Raw genomic sequence first — 10,618 nt, 5'->3', positions numbered from 1 at the left:
AGATGGATCTTCATGACGATATAATTGAGAGAGCTTGGAACTCCGGGAAAAGAAAAGATAAAGCATCTCAAACTGAGAATTTGATATGATGAACCACTCCGGAAAAAGGAATTAATCACTTGGATGGAACAAGAATAAGAATTACGTTATGCGTATCCTTCCCCAATTTAATTGATGACAAGCAACGGATTTGGCATACTACTTATCCTCGTAGAAAGCTTAAGATAGATATAGCGCAAACTTGAGAAGGTCTTCGACGAACCACCGGTAGAATTAGGAAACAACGAATGAATTGATATTATAAGAAAGAAGGAAAAAAATCTTGAACGAACCACCGTAAGAATTGAAAATGAACAATGAAAAAATATAAAGAAACACCGGGAAGAATTATCAAATGCACGAAGGTGCTTGAGGGAATTTAGATCCATGAGAACAAAGAGATCACGAGCTGATTAGAGAAAACTTAAATGATGCACCGGTAAGATTTGGAGAAAGAGAGCTGAAAGCTGAGAATGAATAAATCTGAGATGATGGACTCCGGATGAACAAACTGAATAGAATCTTGAATTGCTCCGGATAGGTGAAAAGAATTCTCACAATCAAAACAATTATGAGAGGATGGTATCAAGCTTGAACTACGCATCTCTGAGAGAATGGTTAAGATTTTGAGGAAAAACTCTTCTTCGGTCTTCAAAATCCGAGAATGACGATGAGAAACACCACCATGAATTATTTAGACACTCTGGAAGAATCAAAAGCGAAGAGGTTGAGCCAACTATGAAAAGAATTTGAAAGATCTTGGAGAAACACATCTGACTGAAGAAAAAGCATTCTTACGTCAAACTTCGAAAAGAAATTTGAGGATAGCTCCGGGAAAATTAGAAGAGTCAGGTAAGATCCTGGAAAAAGACCTGTGGGTTAGGGCCCACTCAAAAGAAACACCGTTGAATGATTTAAAAGAGAGGATTGCACCGGTTGAATTAAATGGCTTGAATGAGGTAACATCCTTGAAAGCTCTTGAACGACTGCAGAGTGGAGACATGAATCTTCGAAAATATCTTGAGCACTCCGGAACAATTGCATAGCGAGAAGTGAATGATTAAGAATTGCACCGGCATGAGAAAGCATTGAAACGAGGAAAGGATATGATCAACAAAGCTTGACTTGAAACCACCGGAGATGAAAAGAATGAAGAATGACGAACGAGTAGAGCATCTTCATGAGAAACACCGGGTAAAAGCATGAAGGAAAAAAGAATGGAGAGATTTCTCATGAATAAAAGGATACTTGATTAAGAAATCCGAGTCCTTGAGGAAAAAGGGTGGGTGGGCGGGAAAACCAAAGGCAACTTGGAGACGAATGAAACAAACACTGTTGAGAAGAACTAATACTTGATCTTGCGAATGTTGAAGTGATCGGATCCACTTGAAGAGAAACACGCCAGTGAAAAAGGATTGACATGACAATCTCGATTATCAAGAAGGATTAGTATTCACATCGGAGTATGAGAACACCATTTGGGGAAGGTATGGAATCAACATTTGCCTTCGAAGCAACTCGAATACCACAACTCAAAACAAAACAAACGATTGGCTTGCAGAATAAGCCGGAACAAACATATGATAGAGATTTCGTCCGAAGTTTTCGTGGTGGGGCCTACACGGGCTCGATCGTACAGCACCATCATGTACAAGGTAGTGCACATGACATACGAAGCGTCCCCGAGTCGGCATAGCCAAGGACTCTTTAAGACACAACGAGACCACTGTAAAACCAACCCTGAATAGGCGGACCACTAGACGTCGAACCCCAATTTCAAATCATACATCTATCGGAAAGATATCCTAAGAGCTACTAGAATTCCCACTTATAAACTCCCGAAATATTCCGGTTATGCAATCAGGTATTGGGGATACAGGGGAAGCAAAATATCTCACCCAAACTAGCAAATCCTACATCCAGCTGTATCCATCCTTCAACACATAACCAAGAAACCTTCGGAAATCATCTACCTCAACCTTCTAAAAGCATCCGTTATACGAGTTATGGCAATACTCCCGAACTCCTGCCCCAGTACTGGGTGGCGTCGAGGTTATCTCACCAACAACTGCATAAAAGAGATTTTCGATGTCGGCGAAACTAAACTCAGGTATTCCAGAACTGCAACGATAAAATTGTGACGACAACACCTCCGAGCTCAACTCCCCGGGACACTGCCACAACCCCTAAGTGACAGGAGGCACCAAGAACAATGTTCTCGTCACAAATCGATCGGAACGATTCCAAGATACCCGCGTGATCCTAAATTTTTTTTAGTGAAATTTGAGAAGAGAAGAGTCAAAACTCTATGTCAGGACGCCTTACCAGAGCGATGAAGGGACAGGGGAGTAAAAAGAATTCCTAAACTCTCTGATATATAATTCCTAAATGACTCAAAACATTTTTCTAGACTCAACAACGTCCGCTAATTCGATCAAGCAGTGGGGACTCCTAAGGTCGGGGATGGCTCTGATACCAACTTGAAACGCCCTCGATGCGGCTATATCTCCCACGTGTCGAAGCACGACTTAGAGGCATAACCGCATTGAAAGCAATGTCGCAAGTGAGGTAATCTTCACACAACCCATGTAATACATAAGGAAAAAAGATACATAGTTGGCTTACAATCGCCACTTCACACAATACATGAATAAAGCATTACATCATCCAGATACAATCAAGGTCCGGCTACGGAACCAAAATAAAAGAAGACTACCCCAATGCTACACAGATCCCTGATCGACCCCAACTGGGCTCCACTACTGATCAACTAGAACGAAACAACACAAAGGACAAGATCTTCATCGAGCTCCTCCTTGAGCTTGGTTGAGTCATCTGCACGGACTCATCGGCACCTGCAAGCTGGTTTTGGAAGTATCTGTGAGTCACGGGGACTTAGCAATCTCGCACCCTCGCGATCAAGACTATTTAAGCTTATGGGTAAGGTCAAAGGTATGAGGTGGAGCTGCAGCAAGCGACTAGCATATATGGTGGCTAACATACGCAAATGAGAGCGAGAAGAGGAGGCAAAGCACGATCGAGAAACTATGATCAAGAAGTCATCCTAGAACAACCTACGTCAAGCATAACTCCAACACCGTGTTCACTACCCGGACTCCACCGAGAGGAGACCATCACGGTTACACACGCGGTTGATGTATCTTAATTAAGGTCAACTTCAGGTTTTCTACAACCGGACGTTAACAAATTCCCATCTGCCCATAACCGCGGGCACGGCTTTCGAAAGTTCAAATCCCTGCAGGGGAGTCCCAACTTAGCCCATCACAAGCTCTCACGGTCAACGAAGGATATTCCTTCTAGCGGGAAGACCCATCAGACTTGGAATCCCGGTTACAAGACATTTCGACAATGATAAAACAAGACCAGCAAAGCCACCCGAATGTGCCGACAAATCCCGATAGGAGCTGCACATATCTCGTTCTCAGGGCACATCGGATTGTCCAAACTTCGGGTAGGCCAGCCCAGAGTTGCCCCTGGTAGCCACCGGCGGCTGACAAGTTGGACCAACACTTAGAGGAGCACTGGCCTGGGGGTTTAAATAAAGATGACCCTTGGGCAGGCCTACCCAAGGGAAAGAAAAGGCTAGGTGGCAAATGGTAAAACCAATGTTGGGCCTTGCTAGAGGAGTTTTATTCAAGGCGAACTGTCAAGGGGTTCCCATTATTACCCAACCGCGTAAGGAACGCAAAATCCGGGAACATAACACCGATATGACGGAAACTAGGGCGGCAAGAGTGGAACAAAACACCAGGCATAAGGCCGAGCCTTCCACCCTTTACCAAGTATATAGATGCATTAATTAAAATAAGATATATTGTGATATCCCAACAAGTAAACATGTTCCAACCAGGAACAACATCTCCATGTTCCAACAAGGAACAAACTTCAATCTACACCTGCAACTAACAACGCTATAAGAGGGGCTGAGCAAAGCGGTAACATAGCCAAACAACGGTTTGCTAGGACAAGGTGGGTTAGAGGCTTGGTTCGACAATATGGGAGGCATGATAAGCAAGTGGTAGGTATCGCAGCATAGGCATAGCAAACGAGCGAGCATCTAGCAAGCAAAGATAGAAGTGATTTCGAGGGTATGTTCATCTTGCCTGAGATCCCGCAAGGAAGGAGAACGAGTCCATGAAGAAGACAAACGGATGTAGCCAATGTATCCTCACAAACGCAACGTTACCGGATCTAACCCGAAGAAGCAACACCGGAAAGAAGCAAACAACATAGTAAACAACCAAGCATAAACATGGCATGATGCACAACCAAGTATGATGCATGTCCAGTTTAACGAAGCATGGCATGGCGAAGTGCACAAACAAAACCCTACAAATTAAGTGGAGCTCAACATGCAACTCCGTTGCATATTGACGAAACACCACATCAATTACTTACTTCTCTCCCGGTTATGTACCCAACAATATTAAATGTTGTTAAACATGGTAAGAGGTGAAGCATAACAAAACTACACCATCTAAACAATTTAAATGGGGCCAGACATAACAAATAACGAATCCGGTAAATCCCCATATGCATTTATCAATTTGGTGCAACAACAATTTAAACATTTTAATTGTTGTTATCATGATGCGGATGACATATGCAAGTTTATGCAAGGTTTGTTATAAGTTGACAAGAGCATATTTTGAAGCATTTGTCGCCATGTCAGAACAAAAGGGGCCATGGCGGCGAAACGGGAATGGTGCCATGGTAACGAATCCGAAAATGATGCCACGGCAACAAGTCGGTACCGGTGGCTCACGGCGATAACGGTGCAAAAGAAGCAAGTGTGCGGATGTGTATAAAGATGGTGGGGCGCTCCCGGATTACCGGGTGTCCCATGTGTCGGCGGCATGGCAACCAAGGGTCGTGCACGTAACAAACGGGCATGCTGCAAACACGGGGTTCATATCGTATCACATAACATGCATTCGGTCCACGGATGGTCGTGTCGATGGTTATACCTTTCGAAGCGTGCCTTATCGGAACGGATCAAGTTCGTAGAGGGAAGTAAGCGTTCTGGCGACGGCGGTAGTGGAAGTAGTTGTTCACGCGACGGTAGTCGGACTTGACGATACCGTTACACGGGTCTTCGGGAACGGTAGTGGTACCCATTTTGTAGTCGTGCACATTCCGTAGATGTTCGAGGTCACGGCGAGGATCTTGATGTCCATGGAGTCTTCGAGGGTCGACGGTAGTGGTACTCGGGTCGTCGGCGACGGTAGTCGTTCTATGCATCGAGCGTCAAGGTACTTGCCGAGGTACTTGCCGTTCTTAGCGGTTCCGAAAACGGCGGTAGATGAACAAGATGCGTCGTCGTGGTACTTGGCAAAAAATCACAGAGAAGATGCTTGGCGGTCCTTGTTGACCGGGTACTTGGTATTATTTCCTGTTCTGGTCTACCTTGGCGTCAACTGCAACAGCAAGTGGAGGTACACAAACAGCAACAGGAGGTTGCGGAGGTGGTCGAACTCAGGCGGTTCACGGTGCGGTCACGCGAGCAGCGCTCGCGTACTGAAACTGATGAAGCGGGCGACGACAACTTCGTGCGTTTGATCAAAGCAGAGACGAGACCCTGCGGCAGGAAGTGAGTGCGGATAGTCGAGGTGAGAGGAGCCGGGCGGAGCAGTCCCGATCCAGCGGCAGGGACGACAGGGACGGGAAGGACACACCGGATGCTCTGGTCACCGGCGGCCAAGGCAGCAGAGAAGGACGGCGGGTGGAGCTCGAGGTAGTGGAAACAGGGTCCATGGCGCGCTCGACGATGGCGGATAGGCGGCTACGTTAAGCAGAGGCAGGGCCGAGGACGGACGGGTCGAGGGGCTCCTCCCCTGGCGACGAAGCTGGCGATGCGGTGGCGCCGGGTAGACGAGGAGGCGGCGAGGGAGGTCCTGGACCTGCAGCGGGAGGCGAGGCGCTGAGGGCGCGGCGAGGCTGTCGTGGAAGACCGGTGCAGAGGTGGAGGAAGGGCTCCGGCGAGGGGACGTCGAGGGCGAGCCGGGTCAAGGGCGACGAGCTCATGGGACCGCGGAAGGGTAGGTTTGAGGGGTCTCACTCCTCTCCTCTCCTGCGGGTGGCTACATGAGCGATGGAGAGGGAGAGAATGAGAGGAGGGAGTGGCGGCGCAAGGGTATCGCGAGGGAGAGGACGAGGGGATCGAGAAGAGCTGAGCGAGGGGGAAGATGGGATCGAGCGTGGGCGCTCTCCTGGCGGCGCGAGGGGAAAACGAGAGGGAGAAAGGAGCCGGGCTCCCTGGTGTCTAGGGTTAGCAGCGTTAGGTGGGCTTGGGGCCGGCCCAGTAGAAAGGAGGGGTCAGCTGGGCTTGCTGGATTGGGCTCTCCCTCTCCTCTCTTTCTTCTTTAAACGAAAAAATAGAGAGAGAGGAAAAAGAAGGGGGTTAGGAAAAAGAGTTTGAGCAGGAGGACAATTTTCCTAGACTCATAAAAATAAACATGACCACAGAAAAATATAAGTGGCAAGATTGCAGGAATTAAATTCAAATTCATTTGAATATAATTCAAATGGTTTTGAATTGGGACAAGGTTCGGTGTGGCCAAAAATGTTCGGGTCTTTGGTGGAGCTCCGGAATATGATGAAAGAATATATGGCTAAGTTGGAGACCAAGAATTAAGATAACAGCATCATTGGGATATTCTGCAAGTGTGTTTATGGGTGAATCCAAATTATTGGAATATTTAATATAGCTCCCTAAATATTAGGAGGATATGTTATAAAGAGAAGTCACCACGTGAATTCCCTCGGTTTAAATGGATCGAAGATCCACACAATTTATTTAGTTGAGATGCAAAAGATTTATGAGATGATGGCATGATGGCATGATGCAATGCAAAAATAAAAGGGTAAGCACAAATGAAACAAACGGCGAAACCCGAAATATATGGAAGTCTTCTCGAGCATCGGTCTCGGGGCGTCACATCCTAGTTAGGGTTAGCAAAGGATTAGCTCATTTGAGATAGAGCTTTGCTCATCCATACGGATCTACTCCAAGAGAGACCATGACCCCTCTACGAGCAAGATCCCCTTTGGATTCAAGACCCCCTCTTGGGTGGCCCCCTTCAAGACCTCCTCATGGAGATGAACCTTACCTTGTATGTTTCCCTTTGTTGTTCATGTACCTTGTGGATCTTGTATGTTTGATTGTCTAGTGGATGTGTGATTAGACATGTTCTTGAGTGTTTCCCCTTGTGACTTCTCCCCATCTTCCCCGTGTTCTTCGTGTTCTTAGTTGGGATCCGCTCCTTTCGTGAAAGATCAGCCGTATAGGGTTCCACCCTACATCATGTTGGTATCATGAGCCACGTTGATCACGATTTTGGAGCCTCCCCTCTTCGTTTTCTAGATTGCTTTTGTTGTGTTCTTCCCCAATTTCGAAAATCCCCACCAAAAATAGCCCCCCAATTTTTGTTTTGGGATTTGTTGGTTGATGATGTTTTGTTGATTTTGATCCATGGATTGGTTGTGTCTTGAGTAGATCTATATTTCCCCCAAGTTTCCCCACCTTCCATCCATGAAATCTCATCAATTTTGCCCTTGGAATCATCACTTCCGCCCCCAATTCAAAAATTTCCGCCCCAAATGAGATCTGGAATCGTCGGGCCGGACATGCGGGCCATCGGGCCGGATGTCCGGCCCCTGTGACTTCAGCCTTTCCCATTTCACCGTTTTGTCCATAACTAATTCATCCAGAGTCCGTTTTTGACGTTCTTTAGCTCGTTTTGAAGCTCTTGACACCCCCCCCTTCCCACAAAAATACTACCATCACCATTTGAATTCATCAAAGTTTTGGAACTTTGGCATCTTTGCCTAGGGCTTCCATCATAACTTCCGCAAAACCACCATAGCCTTCCGCAACCTAACCAATTTTGTTCCCCTTAGCATTAGTGGTTGTTTGAGTTGTGATTTGAGTCTCCTAAGGTGTTTAGGCTACTTAGGGATGATTGCTTCTTCATCAACGACCACCATAACTTCCGCATAGGCTTTCCCACCATACACTTCCACCCTCCCAACTTAACCCAATTTTATTTGTGTTGAGAGTTGTGTCTCCTAAGGTGTTTAGGCTACTTAGGGACCGTGCTTCCAACTCCAACACCATGTATAGTCCACCACCTTACCCTCCACTTCTGCATTGTGTCTCAAAACCCATCATTGCATTTCTGCAATCCCATTGAGTTTCCTCAACCACCACTGCATTCCCGCTACCACCATTTGACATTTGACATTTGAGATTTTGAGTTCACGGTTTTTCGGTTTCCTAAGGTGTTTTGGCTACTTAGGGGCGAGTCTCCATCATCTTGGTATCTCCATCAAGATCACCGCCACTCATCATCACCGCGGACGGTAACCTCCATATCATCTTGGTATCGTGGTATCCATCCATTGTATATTCTCCATGCCATTACATTGTTAACCCCTAGCCCATTTTGCATCACTTGCCTATCGAGACTAGCCATTTGTGTATTCTAAGCAACGTTACTTGTGCACATTAGTGATCATCGATCTACACCTTCCATTGCATACATACCATACCATATCGGCATCATTTTGGTATCACATCATGTCGTGTGCCTCAAGTTTGTTCTCGCATATACACAATTGCTATCTTGGTTTGTGCATTGTGCAAAAGTGGCCATACACATACAAAAATAATAATAAAGCTTTTAAGCAAAAGAGAAAGAGCAAACAAGCTTGTAAGAAATAGCCATAGCATCATACCACATTACATAAGATTGTCATATCCGATCATCTTGCATCGTCTTGAGAGAAACACGGAGAACCATCATATACATAGCATACTTGGGATAGAAGTCATTGCATTTTTGTCTCCTATAGGTTGTCACAAGTGTCGTATCCGCCTATTGAGCAATCGTACTAGAGTCTCTCTAGAGTTGTGCAACAAGAGCATTTTCCGTGGATTCCACATTTTTAGCTCATTCCTTGATTGCACGACCCCATTTATCTAACCGTGTGTGCGTTTTCGTGTGCCATTCATTGCTATTGGTCTACCTGTTTCACTTGCGAATTTGTGAATATCTTTCAACATTATTGACTCTTGCTAACATTTTTGCATTAAATTTTTGTGCCACTATCCTCACCGAGCTACTCCATAAGCTTTAGTTTGTAGGTGTGAGTGAACAAGTCCGGTACCAATTCCACTATTCTTTCATCTCACATTGAGTGAAACGGGATACATCCTCAACTTTGGGAAAAGGTAACTTGGTATTGTTTATCTCATTTCCTACTCACCTCTACTCGAGTATTGTGATGGATAGGCAAGGAATTTCACCTTCAGACTACAACAACAATGACGAGTTCGATGCCACGAAAAACTACAATGACGATGCAAGCTCAAATGGAAGAGATCAAGGCCCTCATCAAGTCCTACAAGCTATCTTCCTCATCTTCGCGGAGACGCTCATGTACACATCCTTCCGAGCTACCATCTCTGGCAAGATCACATCGGCATCGACACCACCACCGACAAGAACGTGAAGGTCAAGAGCTCAACACCAACAACCGCTCAATGACTTCACCATCTCCCTTGGCATTTTCGCCAAGCGACTTCAAGGCATCTTTGCCTACAGACATACGTCATCTTCGCCAACAAGCACCCCAAGACTATGCTCAAGAGAAGCTCCCCAAGCTCAAGTCTGCGAGTTCCACGATCTACTACGACCTCGACACTGACCATGAGATTCCTTTCTATGGGACTCAAGAACCCGAGGAGTATCTTGAGTGGGAGCGCCTCATGGACGACTAGCTCAAGCTACATCAAGTTCCTCTTGATGATCAAGTGAAGTGCGCCTCAACGAACTTCCACGACTACGCGTCCACATGGTGGCTTCACTCACCTTCGAAGAGCTACGACATGAGTTGGCCCAAGACGAAGAGAACTTTGTGGCGAGAGTTCATGCCTCCAACCTACACGGAACAACTTCTACGCCAATTGGAGAACACCACCCAAGGATCCAAGTCCATTGACGAGTACTTCAAGGAGATGAAGAAAGCCTTGTGACGAGCCGGCGTGGACGACCCCATTTCGATGAAGTTCCACTTCATGATGGGATTGCACAACGACATCACCAAGACGATCTTCCTTGAGAACTACAAGTCCCTCGACGACAACTACATTGGTGCTCTCAAGGCGGAACAAGAACTCATGAAGGCCAAAGCTTCTCCACCCCAAGCTCACTTCGCGACGACCAAGCTCCATGAGAACAAGCATGAGGCTAGTACCACCACGATATCCAAGCCCGACGACCTCCAAGATGATGCTCCCAAGTTTGAATTCACCGCCATCCCTCTTTTTGGCAATGATGTTGCCGAGTCCTCCATGACTCTTTTTCAAGATGGTGCGGCAACGAATATGACTACAGAGACCTTCAAGGACCAAGCTTTGGAGGCGAGCGACTTGGTGACGAGCACGGATGATGCTTCCATCTTAGGAGGCGAGAGTGGTTATGTGCCATCTTCGGCCTTCTTCCATGGCGACGATGACGAGATGATCGAGAATGGGATTTTCCTTCGGTCATGGAGG

The sequence above is a fragment of the Triticum aestivum genome, chromosome 1A (genome assembly GCF_018294505.1).
Source record: "Triticum aestivum cultivar Chinese Spring chromosome 1A, IWGSC CS RefSeq v2.1, whole genome shotgun sequence".
Lineage (NCBI taxonomy): Eukaryota > Viridiplantae > Streptophyta > Magnoliopsida > Poales > Poaceae > Triticum > Triticum aestivum.
This window is presented reverse-complemented; position numbering follows the sequence as displayed.